The following is a 13,002-nucleotide window of genomic DNA, read 5'->3' as shown; positions in this document are numbered from 1 at the left end:
GGAATACAGGTTAGGCTTAGAATAGGATTGCCTTCTGAGAAGACTGGGAGCTGGGGAGGAGGGGACATTGGTGAGGACTGAGGGTGGTGGTGTGATGTCCAGAGGGAGGGATGACAGCCAGGGGTGTGAGTTCAAGTAGCCATCCTTCCTTGTGCCTGCCCTGCTTACTCTGACTCCCGCATAGCCTCCCAGGCAAGAGCCTCTGCCGCAGCCCCCACTGCCCTCCTGGGCTGCCCCCAAGAACTGGTACTCACAGTCAGCCAGTGGCAGAGAGGAGCAGTGGGGCTCCCTAAGTGCAGTTAAATGCCCCTCTACTCCTCCCCTAGGGAGCCCAGGCTCCAGCTCGGCCAATGGGCGGTGCCCTGAGACGACTCCTCCGTCTCCTAGGACCTCCACCCAACCGGCCTGGAGCTGGTCTCTTGACGTCCAGGCCAGACCCTTCCTACTGGTCTGGGCTGCCCAAAGTCCCTGCTCTGGAGCTAAAGGGGAATAACTCAACACAAACGGGAAATTTGGACCTTGCACCCCGACTCGGGATGCAGCCCACCCCAGGGGTGGCTTTGCCCAAGCAAGGTCAGGGAGGGGAGAGCAGGATGCTGGTCAGCCCATCAACGTCAGTTAAGAGGAGTGAAAAGTTCCAAGGAAGGGCCGCTTTTACTGAACACCTGCTATGGGGGGATTTTTGAAGGATCAGTGGTACTTACATGACGTTTATGGAAACAGGGGAGGAACCGGAAGAGGGGAATGAGGTTCTGGGAAGGTCCCGTTGAAGTGAGGGTATTCTCACCCCATTTTAGAGGTGGGGCATCTAGGGTCAGAAACCTTAGGTGAGTTGTCTAAGGTCACTCAGCAGATCTGTGGCAATGCTGGGATGGGTCATCAGACTCAAATCTGGCTCTCTCCACTTCATCCCTCTCTCTCATCACTGCTCTGGGCCCAGTGGAGCAGATGGTGGTCAAGGAAGGCTTCATGGAGAAGGGGACATTGGAGCTAGGCCTGGAAGGTCCAGAAGCAGCCACAGAGGCAGAGAAGAGGAGGGCCTGGGATGGCTGAGGCTGAGGCTTGACATGAGGTGCAAGAACGGCGATGACGGTGGGCGTGGGGCTGCATGTTTGGTCCCAAAGCCTCAGATGTAGGGGTGAAGGCAGGAAGCCATCAAGACTGTATGGTTTGGAGCCCAGGAGCCCCTCCCAAGGGCATCTGGCCTGGGCTTGCTTCAGCCTTGCAGGGTGGCCGGGTCAGCATCTCAGAGGCATCGGGAGCCACCCACACCCCGCTCCCTCCAGGCCCAGGTGTGAGGTGCGCCTTCCTCCCACCAGGCTGAGTACCCCGCTCATCCCCCTCACCTTGGGCTCTCCTAACCTCTACTCCCTGGGCCCTGGCAGCCCTGGCGACAGGGCCTCCAGCTGGTGCCCTGCTCACAGGCCCTCGGACCCCACCTGTTTGTCCATGACCCTCCTGTGGGTGGAGTCTGGGCCTGGAGGCAGAAGCCCAGGTGAAGGTGGGCTCCCCAGGACCATGTGGCCATTGCCGGGCACAGCGACCGGTCAGCTCCCACAGTGGCCGACTCAGACCTCTGAGACCTCTTTGCTCGCTGTTCTGAAGCCTCTGCGTTCGTTTCCTAGGGCTGCCGCACAAAGCACCACATACTGGTGCCTTAAAGCAGCAGAAGTGCATCCTCCCACAGTTCTGGAGGCCAGAAGTCTGAGATCCAGGTGTCGGGGGGCCGTGCTCCCTCCGAAGGCTTTGCGGGAGAATCAGCTCCTCGCTTCTTCCAGTTTTGGGGCTCTAGGCTTATGCTGTGTAACTCTGATCTATGCCTCTGTCTTCACATGGCCCTCTCCTCTGTCTCTTATAAGGATATTTGTCATTGGATTTAGGGCCCACCTGGGTAATCCAGGATGCTCTCATCTGAAGATCCTTAATTTAATTATACCTGCAAAGACCCTTTTTCCAAATAAGGTCACATTCACAGGTTCCAGGCGTTAGAGCCAAGACATAGCTTATTGGGGCCCACCATTCAACCCACTATGGCCTCTATATGTGGAGTTCAAAAGAATGAGAGGGACAGTGAGGGTGGCCTTGGCCTAGGCAGGCCCTGGGTGTACAGGAGAGCGGTAGGGGAGGGTATGTGTGTGACAACATGACGAGGGAGGCAAGGGGCCGCTCTCAGGAAGCCCGTGTGATCTGGGGCATACAGTCTTTGATTCCCGGGTTCATCTCAGAAAGGTGGGAACTCAGCCTTGTGTGTGCGGCAGGGCTAAGCCAGAAGGGCTTCCTGGGGGAGGTGAGCTTCCAGCCTTGCCTCAGAAAAGAGAGACCAGCCAAAGGGAGTGGAGTGAGCAGTATAGGCTGAGGAGCTACCACTTAAGGGTCGTTTTCACCCCAGAGCCCCCAGCTGTGCCTCCCCTCAGGTTCAGGGATTTCTAGGGCAGGGATGGGCCTCCCCCCTCAGACCGGGACACCTTCCTGCAGGGGCATCATTCAGTGACAGGGTGAGACATTGTGGCCGCAAAGCATAGAGGGGAGGGAGGTCCTGAGTGCCTTGGGGACACCTTTGAGGCCCTGTAGACTGTCACCAGGACTCCACTCGAGGGGAGACTGAAGAGGTGAAACATGAGGTGGTCACATGAATCTCAAGTGCGAGATGGCTGCCACTGACTGCACGGCCTCTCCCCTCCCACGCCCTGTCGGTTCCTCCTCTCACCTGCCTTTCTCAGGGGGTCCAGCCCATCACCTGAGCCAGGTCTGGGACATCATCCTGCTCATCCTTCTCCCTCACACCCTTCACCTGGCCTGGCACCACGTCCTGCCAATCCCCCCTCCAGTCTCCTCTTGGGTCAGGCTCCTGAAGCCTTAGTCCCGGGTCACCTCTAGGCCTCATGCTGGGCCTACCCCCCTTCACTCTCTCTAGTCCCTTTCTACCTCTGCTGAAGAAGGATCCTTTGAAGAAGACCCGGCCTTGTCACCCCTAGTAAAACCCTGCAGAAGCTCCCCACCACCCACCAGGTAAAGGCTAGGCTCCCTTGCTGGCATTCAGAGCTCTGATCCCTCATCCCTCCATGGGGGGCCGCTGACCTCCAGCAAGGCCAAACTGCTTGCACTTTGCCACCCACCTGCTGCCCAGCCTGTCCTTCCTTCCCTCAGCGTCACCTGGCTGCTGCTTGTGCCTGTGCTAGGACCTCAGGCGCCACCTGCTGCAGGAAGCCCTCCCTGACTGCTCTTGCCCCAGCTGCTCTGAGTTGCTGCAGTGGGAGGAGCCTCTGAGTCTGGGACTCACATTGTGTCCCACTGTGGAGGGCGCTCTGGGCAGCCCAACTGGCCTGGGACCCCCTGGGTAGCTTCCCACCCCCGACCCCAGGGCAGCCCCTTGTCCGCTGTCTCTCCTCTATTCTCCCCTTCCTGGCCCGCATGGGACTCCTGCCCTAAACTCTCCTCTCCAGGTTTCTCTCCAGTCAAGGTGGTCAGGACTCCCTACACCAAAACCTGCTCTCCCATGCAATCCAGAGCTCCCGCCACCACTCCCCCGGATGCGGGAAAGCCTGATGATGGCTCCTTCCAGTTGGCTCCCTGAGAAATGATGGTGGGAATCCTGCACGTGGAGCAGACGGGAGGCTTCGGGGCACAGGGGTCTCTTCGGGGCACACGGAAGCCCCTGCAATCTGTCTCAGGCGTGGCATCCACTTTGGGCAGGGCCCTCAGTAACCGGTCTCTCCTCCTCCCCTACCCAGCCTCCGGCAGCAGGACCTGAGTGCACAGGGTCTCAGCGAGCACGGTTGGGAGGGAGGCAGTGTGGAGAAGCGAGTCCAGACACGTGAGATCTGACACAGGTCATGGCCGGTCTCTGGGCCTCTGTTTCTTTCCTCTTCCACAGAAGGAGGACGCTGGACTGGGTGACCTCTCATGACCTTTCCCTTCCTAGATCAAAATTCTGATGTTTCTAACAAACTTCGTATGATTATAGTTTAGAAAGTGCTCTATTTTTTAAAAATCACTTTATTAAGTATGATTGACATACAAAAAGTTGAACATATTGAATGTGTACAACTTGGTGAAATTGAAGGTGAGCATATACCTGTGAAACCATCACCACCTATGCTATAAACATGTCATCACCTCCAAAAGTTTCCTCCAGCCTCTTTATTTATTATTATTATTATTTTTGTGATAAGAACACCTAACACAAGAGCTAGTCTTTTTCGTGTTCCTCAGCGGATCTGATTTCCCCATCACACCTGGGAGCGGGGAGGCATCACCCAACTTTACAGCAGAGGGGACTGAGGCTTGGAGCCATCAGTCTCGAGCCACCTGGTCACAGAACTGGGCCTGAAGCTGGTCCCCTGGCTCCTCACGGCTCCTGAGCCCTCTCTGGTTGCTGGAGAGCTGGAGGGCCCCTCAGGACCAGGAATGTTGGGCAGCTTCTTCTCTCCGTGTGAGGCGGGCATGCGTCCAGGACTAGCCGGGTCCCCCGTCTCTTGCCCACCCTGCTCCCTCAGCTTGATGTCCCCCCAATCTTGCTGTGCCCAGTCTTGAAAATGGGTCTCTGCGCCCTCAGGCAGACCCCCAGCCTCTCTACCCATAGCTCCTCCTCTGGGGAAGGGGCTGGGGAAACCTTCCACGGGCAGCAGGCCCTTCGGCCCAGGCCCAGGAGAGGGGCTTCCTTTCCCTGTGGGGCAGCTCTCAAATGTTCTCCCATGCAGGGAGGGGGCAGGTCCCTCCAGACAGGCTGCAGGGGCCCACCCTGCCTTGGCTAGAGGGAGCGGCCTGACTAGCTGTCTTTCAGCAGGGATGGTGGGCAGAGCTGGGCAGGCCCCTGGCCTCCTGCCTCCAGCCAGGTGCACAGGTATTCCCCCCTCCTTAGCAGACTCACCTGTGGGTCTATCTTTGAGCCCAAAGGAAGAAACAGCAGGGCCTGAGGAGGACGAGGCACAAACTGCCTGATTCCAAAGGGTCTGCGCTGATTTGCCTGAGCCTGGGCTCTGACTTTGAAAAGCTCTGGGCCCAGCCCCTGTTACCAGTTGCGGCTGGAGGGCTTCAGCTCCCTCTAAACCCCCTCAGTTGGCCCCCCCCCCACCCCTCCGGCTGGCCAGAGGCTAGAGGGAAGGAGTAGCTCATTTAACCAGCTCCTGCCCTGGCCAGGTCCCTCACGTGGGGGGGTTACATGTCCTATCTCATTTACAACTCATAGCTCCTTGCAAGGTAGTGATCATTAAACCCATTTTACAGATGCAGAACCTGAGGCTCAGAGAGGTCGCACAAGGCCAAGGCTCAGCATTAGTAAGCAGCAGACTTGGGACTTGAAGTCAAGTCTGCTTCTGATCCCCAAGCCCATAAGATGCTTGGCCTGGGCCCAGGCTGGTGGTAGCCCCCAGCCTCCTGCAGGAATGGGAGACGGGAAGGGGGTGCTCTACAGGCAGTCAGTCCATGACGGCGGGTCACAGGTTGAATGAATGCAGGCTCAATCCCAGTCCTTGCTCTGCTGTTTCATTTGTAAGAGAAGGGTGCCACTGGCCTGACAGTCTGGAGGCCCGGGCCTGTGCCCACTCCACAGGGCCTTCCTGTGTGATCCTGGGCAGGGACCCCCCCCCCCCCCCCGCCCCCTGGGTATCATGTACATAAGGAAGGAGTGGGAACTCTCCACTCTGAGGCTCCTTTGTGCTGAACACCCCAGTCCTAAGGAACCAGGTTGCAGACCCAGAGACCTCAGGCTGTGGACAGCAGGAAATCTGGCACATGGTACCATATGGCTCCCGTGTGTGTTGTGCAAGAGGGGCAGATGAGGAGCCATCCGGAGTTGGCACTCCAAAAAGCCAGGAGGCTGCAGGCCCCTGTTGGACACAGGAGCGTGTCCTGCCCTGCCCATAAACAAGTTATTTGGCTCTGGGGGCCCTTGGTCTCTGAGCGAGGCTTTTGGAGCAGTCTGTCCTTCCCTATCCATGTCTGGGCTGGGGCCTTGCCCAGCATCTGTAGACTGGTGGCTCTCTGGCTGCAGGGCTGACCTTCCTCTGCACCCTGAGGCCTCCCGGCCAGGCCAGGTGCAGCCTGCACTGCCCAGAGCAGCCACAAGGTGGCACCCAAGCACCACTTCAGGCTGAGGCTGCCTGGTCTCCTGCCTGTGCTGGAAGGACTGTGCTGGGGGGAACGGTGCAGGCTGTGCCTGGCGGGGCTAGTTAGTCTGAGACATTCCTGGTGTGACCCCACCACCCGGACTGTGAGCCTGTTCAGCTGAAACATGCTGGTGTCAGGGCCGGGGCAGGAGACCTGGGCTCTGCGTGGTCCTGGCAAGTTGCTTCCTCCCTGAGTCTCAGCGTGCTCTTCTGAAAAATGGGCATAATAATAATACCAACCCCATCTTCATTCACTCATTCATTCAACATATATTTATTGAGAACCCAGTGGGCCAGAACTAGTATATAGTATATAGCTGTGAACAAGCAAAGCCTCACAGGGATGGTCTGAGGATTGGACGAGGTAACGCCTGCAACTTATATAGCACGATTACTAACGTACATCTGGACTCTGTAAATATTAGCTAAGACTTTCGCTCTAATCCTCAGGACAACCTATGTGGCTGGCCCTAATACTATCCTCATTTTATGGAGGAAACAGGTAAAGGCCACACACTGTCTAAGGCCACACAGCCAGTAAGTGCCAGGGCTGGGACTTAAAACTTGGGCTGTCTGTTGTAAACCCCACTGCTGCTGTTTCCCACATTTAACGGGTGTGTGTGTGTGTGTGTGTGTGTCTCCTCTGAGCTCCCTCCAAGTCTTTCCCAGGGCACCTGGGAGAAACCTGGGTCACTTCCCAGAACTTCTCCATCCAGATCCTTAGCCTCCTCCCTTCCTGATAGTCCCGGTTCCTCCTTCAGGTTTGGTCCTTCCTGGCAGGGGAAGTTGGTGGCCACCAATGGTTCAGGGGCCCTAAGAAGGTGCCAGGCCCAGCTCCTTTCTGCTGCTGCCTGGGGCCTGCTGGGCAACGGAGGTCAGAGCTATCCAGCCCTGGTGCGGCCCCATCGTGATTGCCCATCGCAGTGAGCTGGGACTACTGAGCTCAGACCTTTCCTAAGGGGCAGAGAGTGCAGAGCACCTGAGAATTTCTTTCTCAGAGAGATTGTGGGGCCCCCATCTGATTGGAAGGGGCTGCAGGACATGTCTTGAAGTTGTGTTCCTGTTCTGCAGGTATTTTGAGTATCTCCTGGTGTCCTACTGACCCGTGGTTGTGAGTTCCCCGGGAAGAGTCAAGGTTGGGCCCCACACACCTAGCCCACTGGCCAGGTGTCCAGCCCAGAGTGTGTCAGCGACCGTGCGGTGTGACTGGAGGTGGAAGCCTGAGGAAGGCTGCTGTTCCTGCCAGGTGTTGAGCATTCTCTCGGCAGAAAAGCCCTGGGATTCATTCTGGGCTTGGCCACCACCAGCTGGGTGATCTTGGGCAATGACTCGAGGTCCCAAACCTCAGCTTTCCCATCTGTGAAACAGCAGGGACATTTCCATACCGCTCTAGAATGTGCAGACCATGCTTACCTACACTATGGCGCTCGGTCCTCACAATAACCTTGTGGGGCAGGTGCTGCTCCACCATTTAGCAAATATAAAGCTGGGCTTGGAGCTGCAAAGAGACATCTCAGACTGACCCCTGACCTGTGCGACCCCCTGCACTTTCTTCCCAGTCTCATCCTGCGGGGGAAGGGCAGGAAGAGCGTCTAACTGACACTGGAAAGTCGGGGGTCTGGTACAGAGCCTGGAACGGATTAAGGAAGCAAACATATTTTTTGAATTGCTGGCTCCAAATCCTGTGCTTTTTTCATTCCACCCAGCTACAAAATAGCATTAACCACAGTCATTTAATGAACATTGACTCTGCGCCAGGACTACCATGGGCATTTTATATACACTGTCTTCAACCTCACAATCTCAGAAACAGGCATGACGACATCCCCAACTTACAGATGAAGAAACAGAGAAGTTCAATAATTTGTCTAAGTTTACACAGCTAGTGAAGTGGCAGGGATCTGAGCTCAAAGTAGTCTCACTTCAAAGCTAGTATTCTCGACAAGGAAAAGGTTGCATGAGGTGGGTGAGCTTAAATCCCTGAGCCTCAGTTTACTTATCTATGAAATAGGAATAATAATTCCCACCTCCTGGGGCTTCTCTGAAGAGTAAATGGGCTGATACATAGAAGATGTTTAGCTCAGAAATAGTAACCTTTTGTTTATGGCACCATCATCTTTACGTCACCCTCCCTCCCTCCCGTGGCTGGTGTGAGGCGGGGAGCAGCTTCTGTGAACTGCCCTGGGGATGGGGGGGCCCATGGTCGTGGTGACAACCTTCAGGGATGTCGTGCTCGGCCTGGGAGTACCCAGGCCCCCTTCCCCGGCTGTGGAGGGGGCTGCGTGCCCCACCAAGTGTCCCGGGGTGGGGTGGGGGAGTGGAGGCCAGAGCTAGGGCACTCCTCACCAGGTTGAGGCACCTGAGAGGCTCTGGGGACCCCGGAGGCGACCGTCAGGCTACAGCTGAGGGTTGCGCCAGCCCCAGCGGTGACAGCAGCATAACAACGGTGCACCTGGGCCTGGGCCAGCCACCTGGAGAAACCTGGGCACCAGCAGGGACCTTGGCACTCCCAGGGCTGGAAAGTTTGGGCTCCTATGGAGAAAGTTGTGGCCGCATGGGAGAAAGTTTTGGCTGCTCCAACTCTTCTCACTCTGAATTCATCACTTTCCCTCCCCGAGGCTGGCTGGGTGATTTGCTGCCAATTAGGCCATAATGAGCCGGACCTCGGTGGCCCATGATGCTCCTGGGGAACGCCGGCTCAGCAAGACACCTGGGGCCCAATTACAGTCGCCTGCGCCTGACGCTGGCTCCAGCTGCGGCCTGAGCCCCAATGGCCCCCAGGGGCCCACTTCGTTCGCTTGGCTAAACTTTTAATGAGTGGAAATGGCTACTTCTCTCACTGACTGTGGCCCAGGCATGCCAGCTGGGTCCCGCTCACTCCCTCCTTAAAGAGCCAGAGCAAGTTTTAGAGTATGACTTCTTGTAGTTTAAACTGCTCAGTCAAGTCAACAGATGGGTCAGGTGGGGTCTAGATGCTGACCCCTTGCGTGACCCTGGGCAAGCCCCAGCTCTCTCTAGGCCTTAGTTCTCAGGGGTAACAATCACAGCATTGGCCAGAGGCCCAGCTGAGATTATGCAAACTGGGAAGTGCCGGCTACTTGTGAAGGGTTATTATTGCCCTTAATTATTGTATCACATTATGCTGGCTGGGACTGTGACCCTGACCCCGACTCCTGGCTGAATTAAGCCAACTCGACCTGCGTGCTCAAAGAGGCAGCAGTGGGGCCCCTCCCTGCTCTGCCGGGCCCTGGCCTGCCGTCTGCTCCAGGCTGGGCCCACCTAGCTGCCAGGCGTTTCTGGGTTTCTGTTGGCCCAGCCTCCCTCTCCCTCTCTTCTCCCCGTCTCCCAGGCCTGCAGACAGGCCCCAGCACAAGTGTTAAGAGCCCTGATATTATCAAGTCCAACTTTTACTTCACAGGTGGGGAAACCGAGGCCTGGGAGGAGCAGCCCTGGTCTCGGATTCCTTTATTTTCTGGGGCGGAGTAACAAGAAACCTTTGTGCACATGCAGAGCTTTTAGTATCTTTTGGCTTTCTCAGCAGCCCTTGAGGGAGGGTGGCATCCGTGTGTTCACCTCACTTACTGAGGTTAAGCTTGCAGGCTCCACAGCTAGACTGACTGGGTTCAAATCCTGTCTCCACCATTTACCAGGCACATCTCTGTGCCTCAGTTTCCTCAAATGGGAAAACAATAGTACTGACCTCATATGGTTGCTGTATTAAATGAATTAGAATCCATGTAAAATATGTGGAACTGGGCCTAGGGCACAGTGGGTTCTTGGCAATGATATTAGCTATGTTCCTTGTTATCATAATTCAATCATTCGGTCAGCAGACATTACTTGGGCTCCTACCATGTGCTGAGTGTGGTACAATAGGCCCTGGGGATACGGCAGTGAACACGACCGACCCTAGGAGCTCAGTTTTGTTGGGGAGGGGGGCACGGACACATAGAGCCATAATTTCAAGACCGGGGGGTCTGGCAGGCTGAGGTGGGATAAGCCAGGGACACAGCAGAGGGGCGCTGACCCTCCCTGGGGGTGGAGGGAGGCACAGTCAGGGAAGGCTTCCCAGAGGAGGTGGGCTGGGGTAGGTATTGGGCCATCATCATTGAGTCCTAAGATGGGTTGGGCCCTGTGCTAAGGGCTTTATATCCATCATCTCACTTCATCCTCACACAAACCTGTGAGAGAGATGATGCCCTTTTTTTTTTTTTTTTTTTTGAGGAAGATTAGCCCTGAGCTAACATCCGTGCCCGTCTTCCTCTACTTTTTATATGTGGGACGCCTGCCAAAGCATGGCTTGACAAGTGGCATGTAAGTCCACACCTGGGATCCGAACTGGCAAACCCCGGGCTGCTGAAGCCAACGTGGGAACTTAACCGCTGTGCCACTGGGCCGGCCCCATGATGCTCTCTTTTTACTGAAGAGGAAACTGATGGTTGTTACTTGTCTAAGATCATCCAGCCAGTAGATGGTGGGGCTGGGGTCTAATTCTAACCCCAAATCTTGTCCCCTTCTTCTCCCACGAGGGTGCTTGTGGTGGTAGTTACGTGGGCAGATGGGATGGGCAGGATAGGGGGAGGTGGCCCTAGGTAGAGAAGAGATGCTGTCACCGGGAATTCTGGCTTTGCTGCTGAGGGCCCAGATCTGGGCTTTCCCCTTGGCCTCTGGTGGAGGCAGAATGCACAGTGGGCACCAGGACAGGCTCCGCCACCAGGCTGCCTGGGTGCCCATCCACTCACCATCAGTGACCAAGAGCAAGTTACTTAATCGTTCCATGCCTCAGTTTCCTCCTCTGTAAAATGGGGTAATGATAATAGCAAATGCTTGTGGTATGTCTAAGTGCTTTCGTCTAAGAATTTTACGTTGATTACTCTTGTAATCATCATGATCTTACGTCTTTTTTTCAGGGGGGATAACACCCGGGAGGCTGTAAGGTATAAATTAGGTAATATACACAAAGCACGTAGAACAGTGCTTGGCATGTGGGAAGTGCTCAGTAAATTGTTATTATTCAGCACTGCGGAGCGGCCAGAAGGCCATGGACAGGATCCTAAAAAACAGTGAAGAGCATGTGATGATAACAATAGCAATAATAATACCAATAAAATGCCCTCATAGCTCTGTAGCACTTTTTTGTTTACAGGGACGCACATTTACCTGTTCTTTCATTCAAGACCAAGGAGGCAAGTGTGTCCCTAAGTGTACTGCATGGCACACAGTTCCACAGGATGCTAATTAGAGCGTCTTTAAAAAGAGGTTTCCTGTTCAAATAAGTTTGGAAAACACTGAATTAAACCAAGCTAAGCAGTTTTCTTCTCTGAGAGCCTCCAACTCACTAAAATGCATCGTCAGCCTCTACAAAAGCACAGCGAGATACAATACCCGGTGTTTCCCCAAATCACTGGGCCACGGGATGCCTTGTTCTGAGGAGCATCTGTGCCGGTCACGATGCCGGGAAGACATGAAAACACTGGAACAAAGAGCTTTGGCTTTGAGCCGCTCACTGGCGGTGTGCCTTCTGGTCAAGTCACGTGACCCGAGGCCTCAGTTTTCCTGTCTGTGAGGGGGGAACACATGACAGGTCCCATCAGTGTTGTTGTGACGACTACATTAGGTACCTGGTGTAATAATGCACGTTGCATAATTCCTGGCCGATGGTAAATGGGCAGTAAACGTTACATTATTATCCATACAACAACGCTATTATTATCCCCACCCACATAAGCGGGGCTCAGAGAGGTTGGTAGGTGGCTCCCAGGCTGCTTCGGTTTTATGAGTGTGGGCAGGGCGCGCCCAGAGCCCGGGCTGAGACGGAGCCAGCGGCCTGCCCTCGCAGGTGGACCAGAGCTGGTGGGCCGGGTGGGGGACGACGGCGCGTCCCACAATGCACCGGGGGTGGGCTGCCGCGGAGGCGCTCTGTCCGCAGCCGGGTCCTTGCTGGCCGCTGCGCGCGGGGCAGTGTGGGAGGGCTCCCTGCGTTAAGCGCGTGCGTCTACCGCTGGCGTGCGTAGCGGGGAAAGGGCGGCTGCCGGCCTGGGCGGCGCCGAGGGCAGGCCGCGGGGCCTGGCTGCACGGCCAAGCCAGCGCGGCGGCGGCGGCGCCGGCAGCGGATCTCCACGTTGCCAGGGCCGAGCCTCCCCGCCGTCGCCCTCCCGCGGGGCTCGTTAGCTCTGCCCGGCCGGCTGCCGCCGCCGCGGCCCCGGGGAGCCCGGCGACCTCGCACAGAGCGGCCCCGCCGCGCGCTGACGAGGCCGCGGGGAGGCTGGCGGCCTCGTGAGTCCCGGACGGCAGCGCGCTCGCCAGGGCCGGGCCTCGGGGATCCGCCACCCCCACCGAGGGCTCCCGAGGCAGGTGCGCTGCCGGCCCGCGGCCGCGTGGGGGCGCCCGAGTCCACGGAATGAGCCGCGCGGGGCGGCCGACCGGCAGGAGCGCAGCGCCGCCGCCCTGACGTGCTGGGCCCTGAGAGGAAGGCGCGTGCTGCCCTGCCAGTTCGGGGCGGGGAGCCACTCTGGTGGGACCTCGGGGCAGAGGTCCCTGCGAGGTGAAGCACCGATTCTGATTCTTGCTCACTCAGCTACTTTAAGAGCAACGCTGAACGCTTGAAGCCATGGTCCCAGGCTGGTAGAGCTGTGGGAGGTCTTGGCTTTAAGATTTTCGGATGCCTCCTTGTAACTTTTCCATTTTATTACCTGGCAACAGTCTGTTTTTTCTCAATGACTATTTTCTGTCTAGCCTGAAACCCAGTTAATCTTTCTCCTCCCCCTACCCAAGCAAAAACAAATCAACCCGGGATATCAGCCCGTTCTTAAAGAATGTACTTTGTCTTGTTAGCCGTATCAGTGAAAGTAGCTTGGGGTCTCGGACGTGCATCAATTCTCCAAGTAGCCTGACT

This window comes from Equus quagga, chromosome 14 (genome assembly GCF_021613505.1).
Source record: "Equus quagga isolate Etosha38 chromosome 14, UCLA_HA_Equagga_1.0, whole genome shotgun sequence".
NCBI classification, from domain to species: Eukaryota; Metazoa; Chordata; class Mammalia; order Perissodactyla; family Equidae; genus Equus; species Equus quagga.
The sequence above is the reverse complement of the archived record's forward strand: the minus strand, read 5'-3'. Positions refer to the sequence as shown.